A 23,619-nucleotide genomic window follows, 5' to 3' on the forward strand; every position below is an offset into this window, starting at 1 on the left:
CTAAGGTATGTATCAATATCACCTTGTTGCCCTATAATTCCATTATACAGAAAACCCTAGCATAAACTTCCTTTGTGAAGTAATGATTAAATACTACCGGACCACATTTTATAAGTTATCCTCATTTCATAACAAAAAATATCATGTCAAACTTGAAGTATTTCAAGGGGAAGAAGACTAAGGAAAATCCAATAGCATCCATGTGACAGTAACACTGAAAACAATAAGACATGTTCCCTCATTAAATTTTCCCATACACGGGGCACCTGGGTGGCTCAGTGGGTTAAAGCCTCTGCTTTCGGCTCAGGTCATGATCCCAGGGTCCTGGGATCGAGCCCCACATTGGGTTCTCTGCTCTGTGGGGAGCCTGCTTCCTCCTCTCTCTCTGCCTGCCTCTCTGCCTAGTTGTGATTTCTCTCTGTCAAATAAATAAAATATTAAAAAAAAATTTTCCCATACACTGTGCTTAAAGTGTTGAGGTGGTAAAAAAAATTTAGCCAGACCACTGAACTTTTTTTTAATTAATTTATTTATTTTTATTCTTTTATTTACAGCATAACAGTGTTCACCACTGAACTTTTACAATTTATTACTAACTCCATGAAGTTACAGCCAGATCAATGAAAAGAAGAAAATCTTCTCATAATTTGAATCTAACACTGTCTCTGTCCCCAATCTAGATTAGCCAAAAGTTATTAGATATTTAGATGTTCAACACACACACACACACGGACGCATACATGCAAGATCATATCATGATCTCATATCTCTCCAGTGGTTTCCCCTCAACCTCAGAACAAGAGCCCATACAACAGCCTGCAAAACAGTGAATAATATGCCTCTCATACTTTCTCCTATCTTATCTCATGCCTCTCCCTCTATCTTTTTTTCTTTTTCTCTAATCACACTGACTGGTCTTATTTCTTCTCAAACATTGAAAACTTATTCCAACCTTGGGATATTTTCTTTAGTTGATCCTTCCAACCAGGGACATCCTTACACAGGTATCCCAAAGGTAACTCCTCTTCGGTCAGGACTTTGCTCAATGTCATCTCAGCATGAATTCCTTTCTAAACATCTCTAAAATAACTCCCTGACCTTAAGTCTTCTCTTTCACTTTGTCTTTCTTCACTTTTATTTGCAACACTTAAATCATCATTTGGTGTCAAATTATTGACTTCAGTAATTCATTCAAATATTCACTAACACCCACTTTATTCTAGACAGGTTGATGGGTGCTGGGAACACTACTGTCCTCTTAAAGTAACTAGTTTTGCAGAAAAAATAGCTACTGGACAAATAACCAAATGTGTGACTCAAAAAAAGTGAGGTCAGAGCTACAGGCATAAACATAACATTTTTAGAAGAAAATGATTGAGGAACAAATTTTACCAAAGAAAATTCTCCTTGAATATGGAACTAAAGGTTTCTGGTAATTGCACGCGTCAAGGAATAAGGGTGGAGAGTACTACAGACAGAAGGAATAAGGCAGGAAATAATTCAAAAACTGTAAAAAGTCCATGATGACAAGAGTATGGTGAATGACAAAGAGATTGAAGCATAATGAACAGGACAGAGGTCTACACATAGGCAGGGTTTAGATTATGAGGGATTTCTTGTCAGGTCTATTAAAGATCCTGGAATTTATTCTAAGCACATTGGAAAACCACTGAAAGGAAGTAAGTAAATTAGTTACATGATCAGAATGTAGGTCAAATATACAAACCTGAATGTACTAGGAAAAAATGGATTAAAATAAGGTGGGTGATAATTCTAGAGTTACAGACAAAGTTTTTTAATAAGCAGTTTCAGTGAATCAGGCAAGATAATTTAACTAAAGAGCTAGCAAAAAAGACAGAAGAAGTGAGATTCCAGAAACATTTAAAAGGGAAAACTGATAGAACATGGTTATTGGCTGGAAACTAAGAAGCATTCAGGGACATTTACTCCTTGAGTAATTATCAACTTCAGCAACTGAGTGAATAGTGGCAGTATTTTTTGGAGAAGCCAGGTTGATGATGGCTTGGGTATTGTTTCTGTTGAGTCTGAGATTCTTGGGAGACAGACATTTAATCAGAGACATAAAGGAGGACAGAACTAGATATTAGGGTCTGAACTTCAAAATACACAAACATTTTAGATTTGTCAGCAGTGATGGTAAATAAAGCCATACGTTTGGAAAAAAACAAAAAAAAAACCTTAGAGATGGTATAACCCATCTCCAAATGAGATTAAAGAGACAAAAGCCAAGAATGGCACCCTGAAGAACTTAACAATTAATGACTGGTTGAAAAAGGATGACTATCAAGACTATCAGGATATTGAAAAGGAATGTTCAGAGATAAGTGGGAAAGACCCACTAACAAATAGAGTGTGGCATTCTGAAAGTTAAGAGGGCAGAATTTTGAAAGAAAGAAGTACTGTCAACTCTGTCAAATGTGATTGAGAGGGACATCTGAGTGGCTCAGTTGATTAAGCATTCAACTCTTGGTTTCAGCTCAGGTCATGATTTCAGGGTTGTGAGATTGAGCCCCTTGTCAGGCTCCACACTCAGCATGGAGTCTGCCTGAGATCCCCTCCACATCTCCCTCCCCCACTGGCCCTACCCCTGCTCATTCTCTGTCTCTCAAGTAAATAAATAAAATCTTAAAAAATATGTGATTGAGAGATAAAGTAGGATGACAACTAAAATGTTCTGGGTTATTTCCATATCTTGAGTCTTGTAAATAATGTTACAGTGAACATAGGAATGCATATATCTTTTTGAATTACTGTTTTCATTTCCCTGTGTGTAAATAGCCAGTAGTGGACTTACTGGATTGTGTGTGTGTGTGTGTGTGTGTGTGTGTGTGTGTGTGTGTGTGTGTGTTTAGGAGCCTCCATGCTGTTTTCCACAGTATTTTTACCAATTTACATTCTCATCAATAGTACATGAGTATTCCCTTTTCCTCACCTTCTCTCAAATATTTGTTATTTCTTGTCCTTTTAATACTAGTCATTCTGACTGGTGAGAGGTGATATCTCAGTGTGGTTTTGATTTGTATATACCTGAAGATTGGTGATGTGGAGCATCTTCTCATGTGCCTTTTGGCCATCTGCATGCCTTCGTTGGAAAAACAAATATTCAAGTTCTCTGCTCATGTATTAATTGAATTATTTGTGGGGTTTTTTAAAAAGATTTTATTTATTTATTTGACAGAGATCACAAGTAGGCAGAGAGGCAGGCAGAGAGAGAGGGAGGAAGCAGGCTCCCTGCTGAGCACAGATCCCGATGTGGGGCTCGATCCCAGGACCCTGAGATCATGACCTGAGCCAAAGGCAGATGCTTAATCCACTGAGCCACCCAGGCACCCCGTTTTTTGTTTTTGTTTTTGTTTTTTGGTGTTAGGTTGTATAAGCTTTTTCCCTATATAAATACATGTGCATACATACAGTGGAATATTAGCCATAAAAAAGGGATAAAAAAAGGATGAAATCTTTACCTATGTGACAACATGGTTGGACCTTGAGTATGCTAAATGGAATAAGTCTGACAAAGAAGGACAAATACCATATGATTTCATTTATATGTGGAAACTAAGAAACAAAACAAACACATAGAGATACAGACTCAGAAACAGAATGAACCAAAGGTTGTCAGAGGGAAGGGGATGGGAGACAGGCAAAATAGATGAAAGAGATTAAGAGAGTTAAAGTTGTGTTTATAAAACAAGTAAGTCACGGAGATGAAAAGTACAGTAGAGAAAATACAGTTAATAATACTGTACTAACATTGTATGGTGACTACATTCACTGTGGTGATCACTGAGTAAGGTACAGAATTCTCCAATCACTAGTGCACCTGAAACTAACATTATATGACAGCCATACTACAATAGAATTCTTTTAAAAAGAAGTTCTGAGCTTAACAACATCAAGAATATGGTGAGCTGAAAATGAACGATTTCAAGGAAGTAAAAGCAGAAGGCAAGTGAGAATAGGTTGAGGAGAAAGTGAACCAAAATATAGGAAGATGGCTAAAGGAGACTGTGCAGGCAAGATTGTTTTTCTGTTTCAGGGTTTAATTTTTCCCAGTAATATACAAAGCTTGCCATATGAAATACACCTAATATTCTACACAATTTTCAAAACTTTAAGCAGCCAAATGTCTAAGAACATTGACTGTCTGGTAGAGAAGAACAGATGTGATATTTTCTTACTGGATGATTACCCTTACTCCCTCCCACATACCTTTACTTCCACACTCCCTGGAGCTGGTATATTCCAGCCTCTCCATCAGTATGTTGTACCAGTTACTGAAAGAGAGGACTTAAAATATTGAATATGATTGTTGATTCCTTTAGGTCTCTACTTTGTCATCAATTTTTCTTTACTTATTTTGAAGATCTAATATTAGGGGCTTCCAAATTTTATATTCCTACATATTCCTATGATTGACCCATTTTACCATTATGAAATGTCCTTTATCTCTCAAAATATCTCTTTCCTCAAAGTCCTCACTGTTTGATACTAATATAGCCATATCAATATTCTTTTGGATCAGTTTGCATGAATCTTGCAACCTATTTATGTCATCATAATTAAGGTGATTCTCTTCTGAACAGTTAAATTTTTCCTCACTGTGACAATTTTTGTCTTTTAATCAAAGTGTTTAGCATGCAGTATGCCATCCTGTTATTTTCTCTGTCTTATTTTTTCCTTAATTTTTCTACTCTATTATGTTATTGTTAATTATTATACTTCTACACATGGTGGAGTCTACACAATTCATTGCTGTTTTAACAGGCAGTTGTGTTTTTACTTACCTATTTTTTAAAGCATTATTAGAGAAGTTTATTCATTCTTGCCTACATGTTTTGGTTTTTCCCTACCCAGGATAAGTTTTCTTCAACCAGTAGAATGCCACTTAGAATTTACACTGGTATAAAAGGGTACTGGTGATTGATGATCTCAGCTTTTGAATGACTGAGACCATCTTTATTTTGCCTTCATTTTTTTACACCTTTCTATTTGGAATGACTGTTGACTCACATGCAGTTCTAAGAAATCATACAAAAAGATCCTGTCTACTCTTTTTTAAAATGATTTATTTATTTATGGGATACTTGGGTTGCTCAGTCAGTTAAGCATCTGCCTTCAGCTCAGGTCATGATCCCTGGGTCCCAGGATCGAGTCCCACATCTAGTTCCCTGCTCAGCAGGGAACATGGTTCTCCCTCTGCCTCCTGTTTCCCCTACTTGGGCTCACTCTCTACTCTCTCTGATACATAAATAAAGTCTTTAAAAAATAAACTTATAAAAGAAAATATTTATTCATTTATTTGAAAGCAAGAGGTGGAGGGGAAGGAGAGAAGGAGTGAGTGAATCCCAAGCAGATTCCCTGCAGAATGTGGAGCCCATAATGTGGCAGGATCTTATGACCCTGAGATCATGACCTGAGCCAAAATCGAGAGCTGGGTGCTTAACAGACTGAGCCACTTAGTTGCCCTGATCTTGTGTACTCTTCACCCAGTTTTCCCCAAAGGAACTACCTTTCATACCTATAGCACATCACAAACAAGAAATTGACAGTGTGACAATCTTATTCCGATTTCACCAGTTTTACAGGCACTTCTCTCTCTCCCTTCTGTGTATATTTTGCTCAAGGACATATTATCACATGTGTGTTTCATGTGACCATCACTTCAGTGAAGACCCAGAACAGTTCCATGAGAAGAATTCTTCATGCTCCCCTTTTACTGCCATATCCACTGCTCTGTTAAATGTATGACTTTGAAAGAAATTAGAAAAAAAAAAGAGAATATAAACCCAAACAAAGGAAGAAAAAGGAAGAATATAATGAAGGGCAGAAACAAATGATATGGAAAACAGTCAACATAACAAGATAATCTTGAAAAAAATAAATTTATAAATTTCTAGCAAGAGTGACAACAAAAAGACACAAATCATCAGTAATGGAACAAGAGAGATCACTATAGATCCCAAAGCCATTAAAAGCATACTAAGATAATTCTATGAATGATTGCATGCTCATAAATACCACAACTTAAATGAAACAATTCCTGAAAAGCCAGAGGTTACTATATTTAACCAGGATGAAAGAGACAACAGAAATAGTCCTGTGGACATTAAAGAAATTGAATGCATAATTTAAAAGCTACAGGTAAAGTAATCTCAAGCCCAGATCATTTCTCTGGAGAGATCTACCAAACATTTAAAGAATGAAAACCAGTTCTGCACTCTTCAAGAAAACAGAAGAGGAAGATTACTTCCAAACTCATTTTCTGAGGCCAATATTACTGTAACATCCAAAATTAGAAAAAAAAAAGAACAGAAAAAACAAGAAAGCTACAGACTAATATCTCCCATGAATATGGATGCAAATTACTTAACAAAATTTAGCAAGTAGAATTCAGCAACATATAAAAAACAATTATACACTATTATCATTGAAATGATTATAAATTCACAAAAGATTACCAAGATAATTCAGAGAAGTTCCCTGTACCCATCATCATTTCATTGTAAGAGTTACTTCTCAAACATAGTACAATTTCAAAACCAGGAAATGAACATTGTACATGTGTACATGTAATTCTGTCATTTTATCACATATGTGGATTTAACACCACTGCAATACAAATACAAAATCTCTATTATCGAAGATATCTTCCACTGCACTATTCCTTTGTAGCCACCCCCAGACACTCTCCACAAGATCTGTAACCCATGGCAATCATTAAATTGTTTTCCATCTCTATAACTTTGCAATTTCTGCAGTGTATATTAATGGAATCATAGTATGTAATGATATGAGGCAGGCTTCTCCCCCACACTCAGTGTAATATGCTAGATCCATCATTTATCATTAGTTTATTATTTTTTATTGCTGAGTAGTATTCCATGATATATATTGTAGGGGCCTGGTTGAGCGGAGGGAGCCCTTTTGTTGTGGGCTTGGATTGACCCTGCCCCTCCCAGAGGAACTTGCTTGCAGACCCCAGTTGTAGGGGCGGGCCAGCCGGATGGAGACGTCCAATCAGTGGGACGCACACATATTTACTATGGTAAATTGGAATTCTATTGGCTGCCCGTATTGTTGACCGTGCGTGACTGTGCAGCTTTCCCTGTGTGCTGCAGTCCTATTGGCCACCTGTGTGTGGGCGTGTGGGCTGGGCTCGGCCATCCCTATAAAGATCAGTCCCTGAGGTAGTGTGGGTTTTTTTTTTTTTTTTTCGTTCATTCGTTCATCACGAGCAGGGTTCATCGGTTTGTTGGTTCATTGGGAGCAGCGTTCGTGGGTTCGTCAGGAGCAGCATTTGTCGGTTTGTGGGGAGCAGTGTTCATCGGTTCACCAGGCAGTGGCCTTGCCAGCCCAGCAGCAGCCTCGCCAGTCGGGGAGCAGCCTCGCTGGGGAGCAGGGCTGCCAGAGCATCATCATCGGGAAGCGGCCTCGTAGGGGAGCGGTGCCACCAGGAGTGCCATCATCGGGTAGGGGGGCCATGGGGTAGCAGCCATTGTCAGGTAGCGGGAGTTGTGGGGTAGCGGGGGTTGTGGGGTAGCGGGAATCCTTGGGTAGGGGGAATCATCAGGTAGGGGGAATCATCGGGTAAGGGAAGTAATGGGGTTGGTGTTCTGGTCGTTGTCGCCTCTTTGTAAGAGACGTCCCTGACTGGTTGGTTTGATTTTCGATGCTTGGTGTGAAATAAAGCTTTGCTTGTCTTTCACTTTGTGTTGGTCTCGTTCCTTTGATCGCAGACCCTAACACTGGGGAGCAGCCTCGCCAGCCCGGAGCAGCCTCACCAGCCAGGCAGTGGCCTTGCCAGTCGGGGAGCGGCCTCACTGGGGAGCAGCGCTGCCGGAGCATCATCATCGGGAAGCGGTCTCATGGGGGAGCGGTGCCACCAGGAGTGCCATCATTGGGTAGGGGGGCCATGGGGTAGCAGCCATTGTCAGGTAGCGGGAGTCTGGGATCAAATGACGAGAACTGAGCCAGCATCGGAATTTCTGGGAAAAGCCTCCGGAGGTATTGGGATCTTGTCTATCTGTCTGTCTGGTTGCAGAGCTCCAGGGTATAGCCCACCGGGGAGAAGCTGGATGTGGCCATGCTCCCCAGGGCTGCAGTGGATGTGGGGACGCTCCATCCCTCTGCTGGTAGATCATTGGGGGGGGTTCGAGTCCCCCTGGGCAGTCGGGGGGTTCAAGTCCCCCTAGATGGTTAGGGGGTTCGAGTCCCCCTGGATGGTCAGGGGGTTCGAGTCCCCCTGGATGGTCAGGGGGTTCAAGTCCCCCTGGGCAGTGGCTGGGGGGGTTCGAGTCCCCCTAGGTGGTCATCAGGGATTCGAGTCCCCCTAGGCAGTCGGGGGGTTTGGGTCCCCCTAGAAAATTCCCACTGGTGGCAGGACCGCTGGGCCTGCGGTTGTCTTTGTATTGTTTTTTTATTGTCTGTTGTGGTGTTTGTTGTGTTTGGGGGAACTGGGCAAGCAGAGAGTGAGGCGACTCTGATTTTCACTCTCCATTCCTCATAATGGATGTGGGGCTTCCCCCTCTCTCATTTTGTGTGTTAAGGGCTATGACTGGAGCCAACTGGGGTTAGTCTAGCTTGGGACAGAGACTTGAAGGAATGTTCCCAAGCAGCTGCTGAAACTCCCTTTGTTTTGGGGAATTCCTTGCCTTCTCTGGCCCAATGTGGACTGCCTAGCCCCTCCCCCTTGCAGGCGGGAAAGCATGGCATCTAAAGTGGAATGGGTCCAGGTGGAAAGTGAGGTCTGTTGGTGGAGGGATGGCTGGGCTGATGGTTGACTGTCTGTTGCAGGGTTTTGATGGGTGGTTGTTAAAATGGCTTTCAGAGTCTTTGGTAACCTGGAACTTTGAAGTTTTGCTTGGATGACAAATGAGATAAAATGCTAGGGTGCTGGTTGCTGGAACTGGGTTTGTGCTTTTGAAATCTCTTGGTAAACATGTTTTTTGCTTAGCTGCTGTTGCAGCAGTTCACAATTGGTTAAAATGTAAGCGTTTTTCTCTTTGCCTGCCCAGAATTGTAAATGAGATCTCTTTGATTCATAAGACTCTTCCTTAATACTCTGAGTTACTCAGGAAGTACTGCTAAATCAATGATAAACCTTGGGTTACATTTGGGTAAATGCTGTAACTACTCCAGAGGTTCTGTACATTTCCTGGAGTTTCAATGTTTTGATAAGGGTCATCACTTGATATTTAACAATATCTATTCTGAGTTTTTGTCATTTGTGATTGTTTTGGTTATCTTGTGGGATGAATTCCGCCTTAAAGGAAATTCATACGGGAGACTTTCAGAACAAATACAGGTCTTTAATGTGTTGAAGTCCTAGAACTGAAATGGGTAAGAATTTCCAGGGGTAGAGGCTGCACTCAAACAAAGCCAGAATTAGTACAGTGACTCGAGGTAAGGAGGAGTCTCCAGGAGCTTTCCTAGGAAGGCTTATTGAAGCCTATAAAATGTATAGCCTGATTGATCCTGAGGCACCCAAAAATCAGAGGGCAGTGAATCTTGCTTTTGCCAGTCAGTCAGCCCCAGATATAAGGAGGAGACAGATAGAGGATAGTAAATGGAAGGAAAAGCATAAGCGCAGAGAAGGTAGATGGGAAGACTTAGGTTCAGATCAGTGCGCTTACTATAAGGGAAAAGGACACTGGGCCAGGGAGTGCCCCAAAAGGAAGATAGCAATGCTCGCCACCAGAGACTGAAGGGGCCATGGTTCAAAGCCCCTCCCCAAACCTTGGGTAAAAATTGAAGTGGAGGGGAAATCAGTTGATTTTTTTGGTGGACACGGGAGCCCAATTTTCATCATTACTTAACCTATGGGAAAACTATCTGGAGAAGAAGTCTGGATACAAGGAGCAAATGGCACAGAGAGACATAAATGGACAACAGAAAGGACTTTAAATTTGGCCTCGGGAGTAGTTAAACATCGATTTTTGGTCCTCCCTAGTGCCCCATATAACTTGATGGGACGAGATCTCCTCTATAAGTTAAGATCTGGCATTCAGTTCTCGGAAGGAGACATGACTGTAACCTTGAGACAACCCATTGTTCAGGTGCTTATGGCAGCAGTAGATGAATACCTCCTTTACGAGCCAGTCTCAAATCCAGAGGAGACAAAGTTGGGGAGCCTTCTCCAAATCCTACAAGTCAAGTTTCCTGAGGTCTGGGCAGAAGGGAAGCCCCCTGGCTTGGCTAAGGAACAACCTCCAGTGGTGGTACAATTAAAGGTGACGGCTACAGCTATTCGCGTTCAGCAGTACCCCCTTCCCTGGGAAGCAAAGGAAGGGATCAGAAAACACATTAACCACCTCCGAGGAGATAGGATCCTAGTTCCTTGCAAATCTCCATGGAACACACCTTTGCTGCCCATCAAAAAGGCCGAGACTGGGGAGTACCGACCTGTTCAGGACTTGCGGGAAGTTAATAAATGGGTTGAAGATATCCACCTGACAGTGCCTGACCCCTATACCCTACTCTCCCTCTTGGGCCCCAAAAGAACTGTGTATACCGTCTTATATCTCAAAGATGCATTTCTCTGCATATCTTTAGCAAGGGATTCTCAGGCCCTTTTTGCTTTTGAGTGGTCCAACCCACAGGAAGTGTTCCAAGGCCAGCTCACCTGGACAAGACTTCCCCAAGGGTTCAAGAATTCACCCACCATTTTCAAAGAGGCCCTACATGAGGATTTGCATGAGTACAGAACCTCCAACCTGGGAGTCACTGTTACAATATGATGATGACTTGCTAGTAGCCATTGAGGCCTATGAGTTATATTTGCAGGGGATGAGAACTCTCTTAGAGACTCTGCAGGAAAAATGGTATCGGGTGTCAGCAAAGAAAGCACAGCTCTGTCAGAGCCATGCCACTTATCTAGGCTTTGATCTTCATGAGGGAGTGCGTTCACTGTCTGAGTCCAGGAAACAGGTGATCACCTGATACCCCCACCCCACCACGTCCTGACAAGTGAGGGAGTTTCTTGGGACAGTGGGCTACTATAGGCTGTGGATACCGTGGTTTGCAGAGATTGCCCAACCTCTCTACGAACTGGAAAAAGGGGGGCTCACTATGATAGAGTGGACAGCTGAGGCCGAAGGAGCATTTTGGGAATTACAAACAGCCTTACTGCGTGCCCCAGAATTGGCCATCCCAGATGTTACCAAGCCCTTCCACTTATATGTGGATGAAAAAGCAGGGGTGGCCAAAGGAGTTTTAACTCAGACCCTGGGGCCTTGGCAAAGGCCAGTAGCCTATCTTAGCAAGAAACTAGATCCAGTAGCAGCTGGGTTCCCCCCTTGCCTCCGCATAATTGCTGCCATGGCCCTCCTGGTCAAGGATGCAAGTAAATTGACTTTGGGTCAAAATCTCATCATAACCACCACACACGTTATCGAGGGCCTTCTCTGGACTCTACCAGGCCGATGGATGACAAATGCCCGAGTGACAGGGTATCAGGCCCTCCTCCTCAATGAACCAAGAGTGACCTTCCAGCCACTGGTGGTGCTAAATCCAGCCACACTGCTGCCAGAGGAGCTGGCTGACCACCCACATGACTGCGGGGAGGTCCTAACCCAAGCTGCAGGAATAAGGCTGGATCTCAGAGACATTCCCCTCCCGGATGCCGAGATGACTCTGTTCACAGATGGGAGTAGCTACATGGTCAATGGAAAAAGGTATGTGGGGGCTGCGGTAGTTTCTCCTGAGCAGAAACTGTGGACAGCAGCCCTGCCACATGGAACTTCGGCACAAAAAGTGGAACTGATTGCACTCACTAAGGCACTGCAGATGGCCAAAGTTAAAACCACCAACATCTATATGGACAGCAGGTACGCCTTTGCTACTCTCCATATACATGGGGCTATTTATAAAGAAAGGGGCCTATTAACAGCAGAAGGAAAAGGAATTAAAAACAGAGGAGAAATATTGGCTCTCCTCCAGGCTATTTGGGACCCAAAAGAAGTAGACACTATGCTTTGCCCGGGACACCTAAAGGGGACTGATCTGATTTCAAAAGGAAACCAATTAGCGGATCAAGCTGCAAAGCAAGCAGCCCGAGAGACAGTGCAAGAACTGGTTATACTTCCGGCTCCAGCCCTACCAGAAAAACTGAACTATTCAGAGGAAGATTTAAAATATTTACAAAAATGGGCTAAATTGGACTATGAAAGGGGACTGGGCCAAGACTAAAGCAGGAAAAATAATTCTTCCTCAAAAACTAGGTAAGAAGTTAGTAGACCAGATACATCAGGGTACTCATTTGGGGACACGCAAACTCAAGGAACTTATAGGCAAGCAGTTCCAGGTTTCTAAATTAGGGCGTATGGTTCAGGATGTAGTTGATGGATGTGCTCAATGCCAGGCAGTTAATGTGGGAAAAACTAGAATGGGAAGCAGGAAAAGAGAAAGAGGCAAGGAATCAGGAATTTATTGGGAAATAGACTGTACAGAAATAAAACCCGGCAAATATGGGCACAAGTATATGTTAGTTTTTGTAGATACCTTTTCAGGCTGGGTAGAGGCTTTTTCCACCAAACATGAGATGGCAGGAGTGGTAGCCAAAAAGCCACTAGAGGAAATAATACCTAGGTTTGGGCTGCCTCTTGTGATCCAGTCAAACAGCCTTGCTGGAAGGGACCATTTACTGTCATCCTGACCATCCCCATGGCAGTAAAAGTAAAAGGCATCAGGGCCTAGATTCATGTGGGTCACATCAAATGAGCCGAGGATAAAGATGCCCCCCAGAGATGGAAGCCACAGCCAATGGACCCCGCTGACCGTAGACTAAAGCTAAGACTCAGAAGACTGTGAGTTCATTGTTGTTGTTCCTATTGTTTTCTGTTTGTATAAGAGCTTCTGAGTCACTTCATAAGACAAAAAGTATAGGTGGGAAATTAGAGTTATAAAAATGTTAGTCTTACATGCTCAATATAACCCATTACAACAGAAGGACATAAAACTGGCTGGAAAGTCAAGGATTTGACTAAATTCCAAAGAAAAGGGGGGAATGTAGGGGCCTGGTTGAGCAGAGGGAGCCCTTTTGTTGTGGGCTTGGATTGACCCTGCCCCTCCCAGAGGAACTTGCTTGCAGACCCCGGATGTAGGGGCGGGCCAGCCGGATGGAGACGTCCAATCAGTGGGGCGCACACATATTTACTATGGTAAATTGGAATTCTATTGGCTGCCCGTATTGTTGACCGAGCATGACTGTGCAGCTTTCCCTGTGTGCTGCAGTCCTATTGGCCACCTGTGTGTGGGCCAGGCTCGGCCATCCCTATAAAGGTCAGTCTGTGAGGTAGTGTGTGGGGGGGGTTTCTGTTCGTTGGTTCGTCAGGAGCAGTGTTCGTCAGTTTGTTGGTGCATTGGGAGCAGCGTTCGTGGGTTCACCAGGAGCAGCATTTGTCGGATTGTGGGGAGCAGCATTCGTCGGTTCGCTGGGCAGCGGCCTCGCCAGCCCGGCAGTGGCCTTGCCAGCTGGAAAGCGGCCTTGCTGGGGAACAGCGCTGCCAGAGCATCATCATCGGGAAGTGGCCTCGTGGGGGAGCGGTGCCACCAGGAGTGCCATCGTCGGATAGGGGGGTCATGGGGTAGCAGCCATTGTTAGGTAGCTGGAGTCATGGGGTAGTGGGAGTCATGGGGTAGTGGGAGTCGTGGGGGAGCGGGAGTTGTGGGGTAGAGGGAATCGTCAGGTGGGGGAATCGTAGGGTAAGGGAAGTAATCGGGGTTGGTGTCCTGGTCGTCATTGCCTCTTTGTAAGAGACGGCCCTGACTGGTTGGTTTGATTTTTGATGCTTTGAGCGAAATAAAGCTTTGCTTGACTTTCACTTTGTGTCGGTCTCGTTCCTTTGATCACGGACACCCTAACATATATATCATTTCCTTTCTCTGTGATTGATGCCCAAGAGTGCAATTGCTAGCTCTAACAGTATTTGCATACATTTTATATATTTTTTAAAAGAAACTGACAAAGAATTTTCCAAAGTGGCTGTATTATTTTACATTCTTATCACTAATGTATGACAGATCCAGTTTTTCTGCATCCTCTGTCAGCGTGTGGTACTTTCATTTAAAAAGCTGTTTTATTTAACTCTTTTAGGTATGTAGTAGTATCTCACTGAGGTCTCAATATCCACTTCTCTAATGGTTACTGCTGTTGAACCTATTTTCATGTATTTATTGACCATTCCTATATCCTCTTCATTGAAGTGTTGTTTCTTTATTTTCCATTTTATTTTATTTTATTTCTTTTCAGTGTTCAAAAATTCATTGCTTATGCACCACACTCAGTGCTCCATGCAATACATGCCCTTCATAATACCTACCACCAGGCTCACCCACTCCCCTACCTCCTCCCCCTCCAAAGCCCTCAGTTTGTTTCTCAGAGTCCACAGTCTCTCATGGCTCATCTCCCCCTCCAATTTCCCCCAACACAATTCTCTTCTCCTTCTCACAACATCCTCCATGTTATTCCTTATGCTCTACAAGTAAGTGAAAACATGATTCTTGACTCTCTCTGCTTAACTTATTTCACTTAGCATAATTTCTTCCAGTCCAATCCATGTTGATATAAAAGTTGGGTATTCATCCTTGCTGATGGAGGCATAATACTCCATTGTATATATGGACCATATCTTCCTTATCCATTTGTCTGTTGAAGGGCATCTTCGCTCTTTCCACAGTTTGTTGATTGTGGTCATTGCTGCTATGAACATTGGGGTACAGATGGCCCTTCTTTTCATTACATCTGTATCTTTGGGGTAAATACCCAGTAGTGCAATTGCAGGGTCAGAGGGTAGCTCTATTTTTAATTTCTTAAGGAATCTCCACACTGTTTTTCAAAGTGGCTGCACCAACTTGCATTCCCACCAACAGTGTATGAGGGTTTCCCTTTCTCCACATCCCCTCCAACACTTGTTTACTACTTGTTAATATTGGCCATTCTAACTGGTGTAAGGTGGTATCTCAATGTGGTTTTAATTTGAATCTCCCTGATGGCTAATGATGATGAACATTTTTTCATGTGTCTGTTAGCCAGTTCTATGTCTTCTTTAGAGAAGTGTCTCTTCATGACTTCTGCCCATTTTTTGATGTGATTATCTGTTTTGTGTGTGTTGAGTTTGAGGAGTTCTTTCTAGATCTTACATATCGACCCTTTGTCTATACTGTCATTTTTTAATATCTTCTCCCATTCCATGGTTGCTTCTTTGTTTTATTGACTGTTTCCTTTGTTGTTCAGAAGCTTTCAATCTTGATGAAGTCCCAAAGTTCATTTTCACTTTTGTTTCCTCTGCCTTTGGAGACATATCTTAAAAGAAGTTGCTGTGTCCGATGTCGAAGAGGTTACTGACCATGTTCTCCTCTAGGATACTGGTAGATTCCTGTCTCACATTGAGGTATTTTATCCATTTTGAGTTTATCTTTGTGTATGGTGTAAGAGAATGGTCAAGTTTCATTCTTCTACATATAGCTGTCCAATTTTCCCAGCACAATTTATTGAAGTGACTTTCCTTTTTCCAGTGCATATTTTTTCCCACTTTGTTGAAGATTATTTGACCATAGAGTTGAGGATCCATATCTGGGCTCTCTACTCTGTTCCACTAGTCTGTGTGTCTGTTTCTGTGCCAGTACCATGCTGTCTTGGTGTTCACTGCTTTATAGTAAAGCTTAAAATCAGGCAATGTGATGCCCCAGTTTTGTTTTTCTTTTTCAACATTTCCTTAGCAATTCAGGGTCTTTACTGATTCCATACAAATTTTAGGATTGTTTGTTCCAGCTCTTTGAAAAATGCCAGTGGAATTTTTATCAGGATAGCACTGAAAGTATAGATTGCTCTAGGCAGTATAGACATTTTAACAATGTTTATTCTTCTAATCCATGAGAATGGAATGTTCTTCCATCTTTTGGTGTCTTCTTCAATTTCTTTCATGAGTGTTCTGTAGTTCCTCAAGTACAGATCCTTTGCCTCTTTTGTTAGTTTTATTCCCAGGTATCTTATGGTTCTTGGTGCTATAGTAAATGGAATTGATTCTCTAATTTCCCTTTCTATATTTTCATTGTTAGTGTATAAGAAAGCAACTGATTTCTGTACATTGATTTTGTATCCTGCCACATTACTGAATTGCTGTATGAGTTATAGTAGTTTGTGGGTGGAGTCTTTTGGGTTTTCCATATAAAGTATCATGTTATCTGAAGTGAGAGAGAGTTTGAATTCTTCATTGCCAATTTGAATACCTTTTATTTCTTTTTCTTGTCTGATTGCTGTTGCTAGGACTTCTAGTACTATGTTGAACAAGAGTGATGAGAGTGGGCATCCTTGTCATGTTCCTGATCTCAAAGAGAAGGATGTCAGCTTTTCACCATGGAGGATGATATTTGCTGTGGGTCTTTCATAGATAGATTTTATGAAGTTGAGGAAAGTTCCCTCTATCCCTATACCTTGAAGCATTTTAGTCAGGAATGGATGCTGTATCTTGTCAAATGCTTTTTCTGCATCATTTGAGAGGACCATGTGGTTCTACTCTCTTCTCTTATTGATTTGTTCTATCACATTGACTGATTTGTGAATGTTGAACCACCCTTGCATCCCAGGGATAAATCCAATCTGGTCATGGTGGATAACTTTTTTTTTTTTTCCTTTTTATTTATTTTTTCAGCATAACAGTATTCATTCTTTTTGCACAACACCCAGTGCTCCATGCAAAACGTGCCCTCCCCATCACCCACCACCTGTTCCCCCAACCTCCCACCCCTGACCCTTCAAAACCCTCAGGTTGTTTTTCAGAGTCCATAGTCTCTTATGGTTCGCCTCCCCTCCCCAATGTCCATAGCCCACTCCCCCTCTCCCAATCCCACCTCCCCCCAGCAACCCCCAGTTTGTTTTGTGAGATTAAGAGTCATTTATGGTTTGTCTCCCTCCCAATCCCATCTTGTTTCATTTATTCTTCTCCTATCCCCCTACCCCCCCATGTTGCTTCTCCATGTCCTCATATCAGGGAGATCATATGATAGTTGTCTTTCTCCGATTGACTTATTTCACTAAGCATGATACGCTCTAGTTCCATCCACGTCGTCGCAAATGGCATCATTTCTTTTGATGGCTGCATAGTATTCCATTGTGTATATATACCACATCTTCTTTATCCATTCATCTGTTGATGGACATCTAGGTTCTTTCCATAGTCTGGCTATTGTAGACATTGCTGCTATAAACATTCGGGTACACGTGCCCCTTCGGATCACTATGTTTGTATCTTTAGGGTAAATACCCAGTAGTGCAATTGCTGGGTCATAGGGTAGTTCTATTTTCAACATTTTGAGGAACCTCCATGCTGTTTTCCAGAGTGGTTGCACCAGCTTGCATTCCCACCAACAGTGGAGGAGGGTTCCCCTTTCTCCACATCCTCGCCAGCATCTGTCATTTCCTGACTTGTTAATTTTAGCCATTCTGACTGGTGTGAGGTGATATCTCATTGTGGTTTTGATTTGTATTTCCCTGATGCCGAGTGACGTGGAGCACTTTTTCATGTGTCTGTTGGCCATCTGGATGTCTTCTTTGCAGAAATGTCTGTTCATGTCCTCTGCCCATTTCTTGATTGGATTGTTTGTTCTTTGGGTGTTGAGTTTGCTAAGTTCCTTATAGATTTTGGATACTAGCCCTTTATCTGATATGTCGTTTGCAAATATCTTCTCCCATTCTGTCAGCTGTCTTTTGGTTTTGTTAACTGTTTCCTTTGCTGTGCAAAAGCTTTTGATCTTGATGAAATCCCAACAGTTCATTTTTGCCCTTGCTTCCCTTGCCTTTGCCGTTGTTCCTAGGAAGATGTTGCTGCGGCTGAGGTCGAAGAGGTTGCTGCCTGCGTTCTCCTCAAGGATTTTGATGGATTCCTTTCTCACATTGAGGTCCTTCATCCATTTGGAGTCTATTTTCGTGTGTGGTGTAAGGAAGTGGTCCAATTTCATTTTTCTGCATGTGGCTGTCCAATTTTCCCAGCACCATTTATTGAAGAGGCTGTCTTTTTTCCATTGGACATTCTTTCCTGCTTTGTCGAAGATTAGTTGACCATAGAGTTGAGGGTCGATTTCTGGGCTCTCTATTCTGTTCCACTGGTCTATGTGTCTGTTTTTGTGCCAGTACCATGCTGTCTTGATGATGACAGCTTTGTAATAGAGCTTGAAGTCCGGAATTGTGATGCCACCAACTTTGGCTTTGTTCTTCAATATTCCTTTGGCTATTCGAGGTCTTTTCTGGTTCCATATAAATTTTAGGATTATTTGTTCCATTTCTTTGAAAAAAATGGATGGTATTTTGATAGGGATTGCATTAAATGTGTAGATTGCTTTAGGTAGCATAGACATTTTCACAATATTTATTCTTCCAATCCAGGAGCATGGAACATTTTTCCATTTTTTTGTGTCTTCCTCAATTTCTTTCATGAGTACTTTATAATTTTCTGTGTATAGATTCTTAGTCTCTTTGGTTAGGTTTATTCCTAGGTATCTTATAGTTTTGGGTACAATTGTGAATGGGATTGACTCCTTAATTTCTCTTTCTTCAGTCTTGTTGTTGGTGTACAGAAATGCAACTGATTTCTGTGCATTGATTTTATATCCTGACACTTTACTGAATTCCTGTACAAGTTCTAGCAGTTTTGGAGTGGAGTCTTTTGGGTTTTCCACATATAGTATCATATCATCTGTGAAGAGTGATAGTTTGACTTCTTCTTTACCAATTTGGATGCCTTTAATTTCTTTTTGTTGTCTGATTGCTGAGGCTAGGACTTCTAATACTATGTTGAATAGCAGTGGTGATAATGGACATCCCTGCCGTGTTCCTGACCTTAATGGAAAAGCTTTCAGTTTTTCTCCATTGAGAATGATATTTGCGGTGGGTTTTTCATAGATGGCTTTGATAATATTGAGGTATGTGCCCTCTATCCCTACACTTTGAAGAGTTTTGATTAGGAAGGGATGCTGTACTTTGTCAAATGCTTTTTCAGCATCTATTGAGAGTATCATATGGTTCTTGTTCTTTCTTTTATTAATGTGTTCTATCACATTGATTGATTTGCGGATGTTGAACCAACCCTGCAGCCCTGGAATAAACTTTTTTAATGTTGGATCCTATTAGCTAGGATCTTGTTGAGAATCTTAGCATCCATATTCATCAGGGATATTGGTCTGAAATTCTCCTTTTTGTTGACCACCAAGCCAGCACTATAAGAATTATTAAGGGGGTTCTATAATAGAAGAAAGAACCCAAGAGTGTCATAGAACAGAAATGTACAGAGACAATTTATAGAAATAAGGACTTCACAGCCAATATGATGTCAATAAAAATGTATCTTTCAATAATCACTCTCAACATGAAGGCCTAAATGCTCCCATAAAACAGCACAGGGTTGCAGATTGGATAAAACTACAAGACCCGTCCATATGTTGTCTAAAAGAGACCCATTTTGAACCTAAGGATACATCCAGACTGAAAGTGAAGGGATAGAGAAGCATCTTTCATGCCAATGGATCTCAAAAGAAAGCTGGGGTACTGATTATCATATCAGATAAATTAGATTTTAAACTAAAGATAGTAGTCAGAGGTACAGAAGGACACTGCATCATTCTTAAAGGCTCTGTCCACCAAGAAGATCTAACAATTGTAAATATTTATGCCCCCAATATAGGAGCAGCCAACTACATAAGACAAGTGTTAATCAAGATAAAGGGTCATATTGATATGAATACATTAATAGTAGGGGATCTTAACATGACACTCTCAGTAATAGACAGATCACCCAAGCAGAAAATCAATAAAGAAACAAGAGCATTGAATGACACATTGAACCAGATGGACCTCATAGATATATACAGAACATTCCACCCTTAAACAGCAGAATACTCATTCCTCTCAAGTGCACATGGAACTTTTTCCAGAATAGACCACATACTGGGTCACAAATCAGGGTTCAACTGATACCAAAAGATTGAGATTATTCCCTGCATATTCTCAGACCACAATGCTTTGAAACTAGAACTCAACCATAAGAAAAAGTTTGAAAGGAATTCAAACACTTGGAAGCTAAAGATCACCTTACTTAAGAATGTTTGGATCAACAAGGAAATCAAAGAAGAACTTAAACACTTCATGGAAACCAATGAGAATGAATACACGTCAGTCCAAACCCTATGGGATACAGCAAAGGCGGTCCTAAGGGGGAAGTATATAGACATCCAAGCCTCCCTCAAAAACAAAAAATTGAAAAATCCAGAATACACCAGCTCTCTTTACACCTTAAAGAACTGGAGAATCAACAACAAATTAAGCCAACCCCACACACAAGAAGGGAAATAATCAAGATAGAACAGAGACCAATGAGACAGAAACTAGTGATACAGTAGAACACATCAATGAAATTAGAAGCTGGTTTTTTGAAAGAATCAATAAGATCAATAAACCATTCACCAAACTAATCCAAAAGAAAAGAGAAAGGACCCAAATTAACAAAATTATGAATGAAAAGGGAGAGATCACAACTAACACCAAGGAAATAGAAACAATCATCAGAAATTATTATCAACAGTTATATGCCAATAAGTTAATCAATCTAGATGAAATGGATGCATTCCTATAAAATGCCTATAAAATTCCTATAAAAACCTATAAACTTCCAAAACTGAATCAGGAAGAAATTGACAACCTGAATAGACCAATATCTAGTAATGAGATTGAGGCAGTGATCAAAAACCTCCCAAAAAACAAGAGCCCAGGACCTGATGAATTCCGTGGAAAATTCTACCAAACATTCAAAGAAGAAATAATACCTATTCTCCTGAAGCTGTTTCAAAAAATAGAAACAGAATGAAAACTTCCAGACTTTTTTTTAAGGAGCCAGCTTTACCCTGACCCCAAACCAGGCAAAGACCCCACTAGAAAGGAGAATTTCAGACCAATATCCCTGTTGCTTCTTTTTTTAAACTGGGCTGTTTTTCCTAAGTTTTATGTGTTCTTTACATATTATAACAGGTTTTTTTTCCTCCAAATATATGACTCACACTTATTTTCTCCATGTCTGGAGAATCTGTATTTTCATCTCTTATAGAGTCTTTCACAAACCAATTTGTTTTATATTGTGATGAAGTCAAATTTAACAAGTCTTAAAATTTTTATGAATTTTGTTTTTCATGGCATGACTAAAAATTCTTCAATAAGCTCTTGATCCCAAAGACTTTCTCCTAAGTTTTATTACAAAGGTCTTCTAGTTTTACATTTTATACTTAAGTATATGATTCACTTTGAAGTAATTGTTTAAGTAAGCATGAGATTTAATCCAAGTTGGTTTTTTTTTTTTCTGGTCCATGAGTATCCAGCTGCTCTACTATCATTTGCTGAAAAGCCCATCCTTTCCAATGAATGCCTTTCACAATTTATTCAAAAATAAGTTGGCTGTATTTGTGTTAACTTTTTTTTAATTTATTATGTTCAATTAGCCAAGATGCCCTTCAACAGATGAATGGAAAAAGAAGATGTGGTTCACATATACAATGGAATATCACTCAGCCATCGGAAAGGATGAACACCTACCATCTGACGTGGATGGAACTGGAGGATATTATGCTAACTTGTATTACCATTTTTATTCTATGTTCTATGCTTCCACAAACACCAAACAATCTTAACACCACTATATAATAAGTCTTCAATCAGGCATAGTAATTCCTCCTATTGCATTCTTATTTGTCAAGATGGCTTTAGGAATAAGTGTATCTCATCTAAATTGTCAAATGTATGACTTTCAAGTTTTTCATATAATTCCCTCATTTTCCTACTGATGTTTTCAGGATCTTTAGTGGTATTCCTGGTATCAGTAACTTGTATTTTTATTCTTTGTCAGGATTGTTAGGTTTGTGTTTCATTATTTATTCACCTTTGTATCATTTTCTGCTTCACTGTTCTTTTGCTTTTGTTTTCACTTGCATTGTTTTTTGCTCTTCTATTTCATTTCTCCTGCTTGCTTTGAGTTTATGGTGTCATTCTGTTTTCTCATTTCTTGATGTGGGAGTTTAGATTATTGAGACTTCTCTTTTCAAATGTATATATTTCATGCTACAATTTTCCCCTACAGCACAGCTTTAGTTGAACTATACAATTTTTCATTTTTTAATTATTACTTTGTCAGTTCAATGTATTTTTAAAATTTATCTTCACACCCTACTAGACTCATGAATTATTTCAAAATCTTTCATTAATTTCCATGTGTTTGGAGATTTTCCTGTTATCTTCTGACAATGATATCTAGTTTGACTAGAGAACACACTACGTAGGATTTCAAGTAAAAAAAAAAAAAGGCTGAGGTTTGTTTTATCACCCAGAGTAGTGTCTACCTTATCATGTATTCTGCAGTTGTTGAGTGTTCTATAAATATTGAATGGATCCTGCTGATTAATGGTGGTAAGCCCTATATAACTGAAGATCTTCTGTCTAGTTGATCAGTTATTGAAAGAGGGGTTTAAGTGTCCGACTCTAACTATCTATTACTCCTTTCAGTTTTTATTTCACCTATTTTGCAGCTCTGTTGTTTGGAGTGAACACATTTATGATTGATACCCCCTCCTGGTATGCTGAACCTTTCATCATTAAGTAAAATTTGTCTTTGTTTTTGTAATTTTCTTTGTTCTGAAGTCTACTCTATTTGGTATTAGTTTTACCACTCTTGCTTTAATATATACAAATAAATATTTTTCTAACTTTTACTTCAACCTACCTATGCCATTATATTATAGTTTAAGCGAGTTCACTTAGATAGCATATTGGTGGATCATCTTCTCTTTATCTACGCTGCCAATACATGTAATTATTTTATTAAGACTGTTTACACTTAAGATAGTTGTTACTATGTTATGGTTTAAGTTTGCTGATTTATTATTCTTGCTTTTCTTCCCTGGTTCTTTTTTTGTTTTTTTTTTTTTTTTTTTTAAGATTTTATTTTATTTGACAGATAGAGATCACAAGTAGGGAGAGAGGCAGGCAGAGAGAGAGAGAGGAGGAAGCAGGCTCCCTGCCAAGCAGAGAGCCCGATGCGGGGCTCGATCCCAAGACCCTGGGATCATGACCTGAGCGAAAGGCAGAGGCTTTAACCCACTGAGCCACCCAGGCGCCCCTTCCCTGGTTCTTTTCCTCTGTTTTTCATTTCCTGCCTTCCTTTGGGTTACTTGAAAGTTTTTAGTATTTTTTAATATAGCGTTTTTTAGTGTATCTCTCTGTACAATGTAATTAGTGGTTGTTCTAAGAAACACAATATACATATATAACTTCACAATCTATTGGTTTTGCTTCCTTACTATTTCAAATGAAGTACAGATATCTTATTTCACTTAGGTCTCTTTACCATCCACACTTGAAAATGTAATTATCTTAACTGTTTCTTTTACATCTCTTAAACACCACATCAGGTGGTGCTACAACTTTTGCTTCAATCATGAAAGGTGATTTAAGAAGCTAATGGGTATCAACCTTTTGTCTATACTGTCATTTGCAAATATCTTCTCCCATTCCATGGGTTGCCTTTTTGTTTTGTTGACTGTTTCCTTTGCTGTGCAGAAGCTTTTGAT

This window comes from Meles meles, chromosome X (genome assembly GCF_922984935.1).
Source record: "Meles meles chromosome X, mMelMel3.1 paternal haplotype, whole genome shotgun sequence".
In the NCBI taxonomy this organism is placed as follows: domain Eukaryota; kingdom Metazoa; phylum Chordata; class Mammalia; order Carnivora; family Mustelidae; genus Meles; species Meles meles.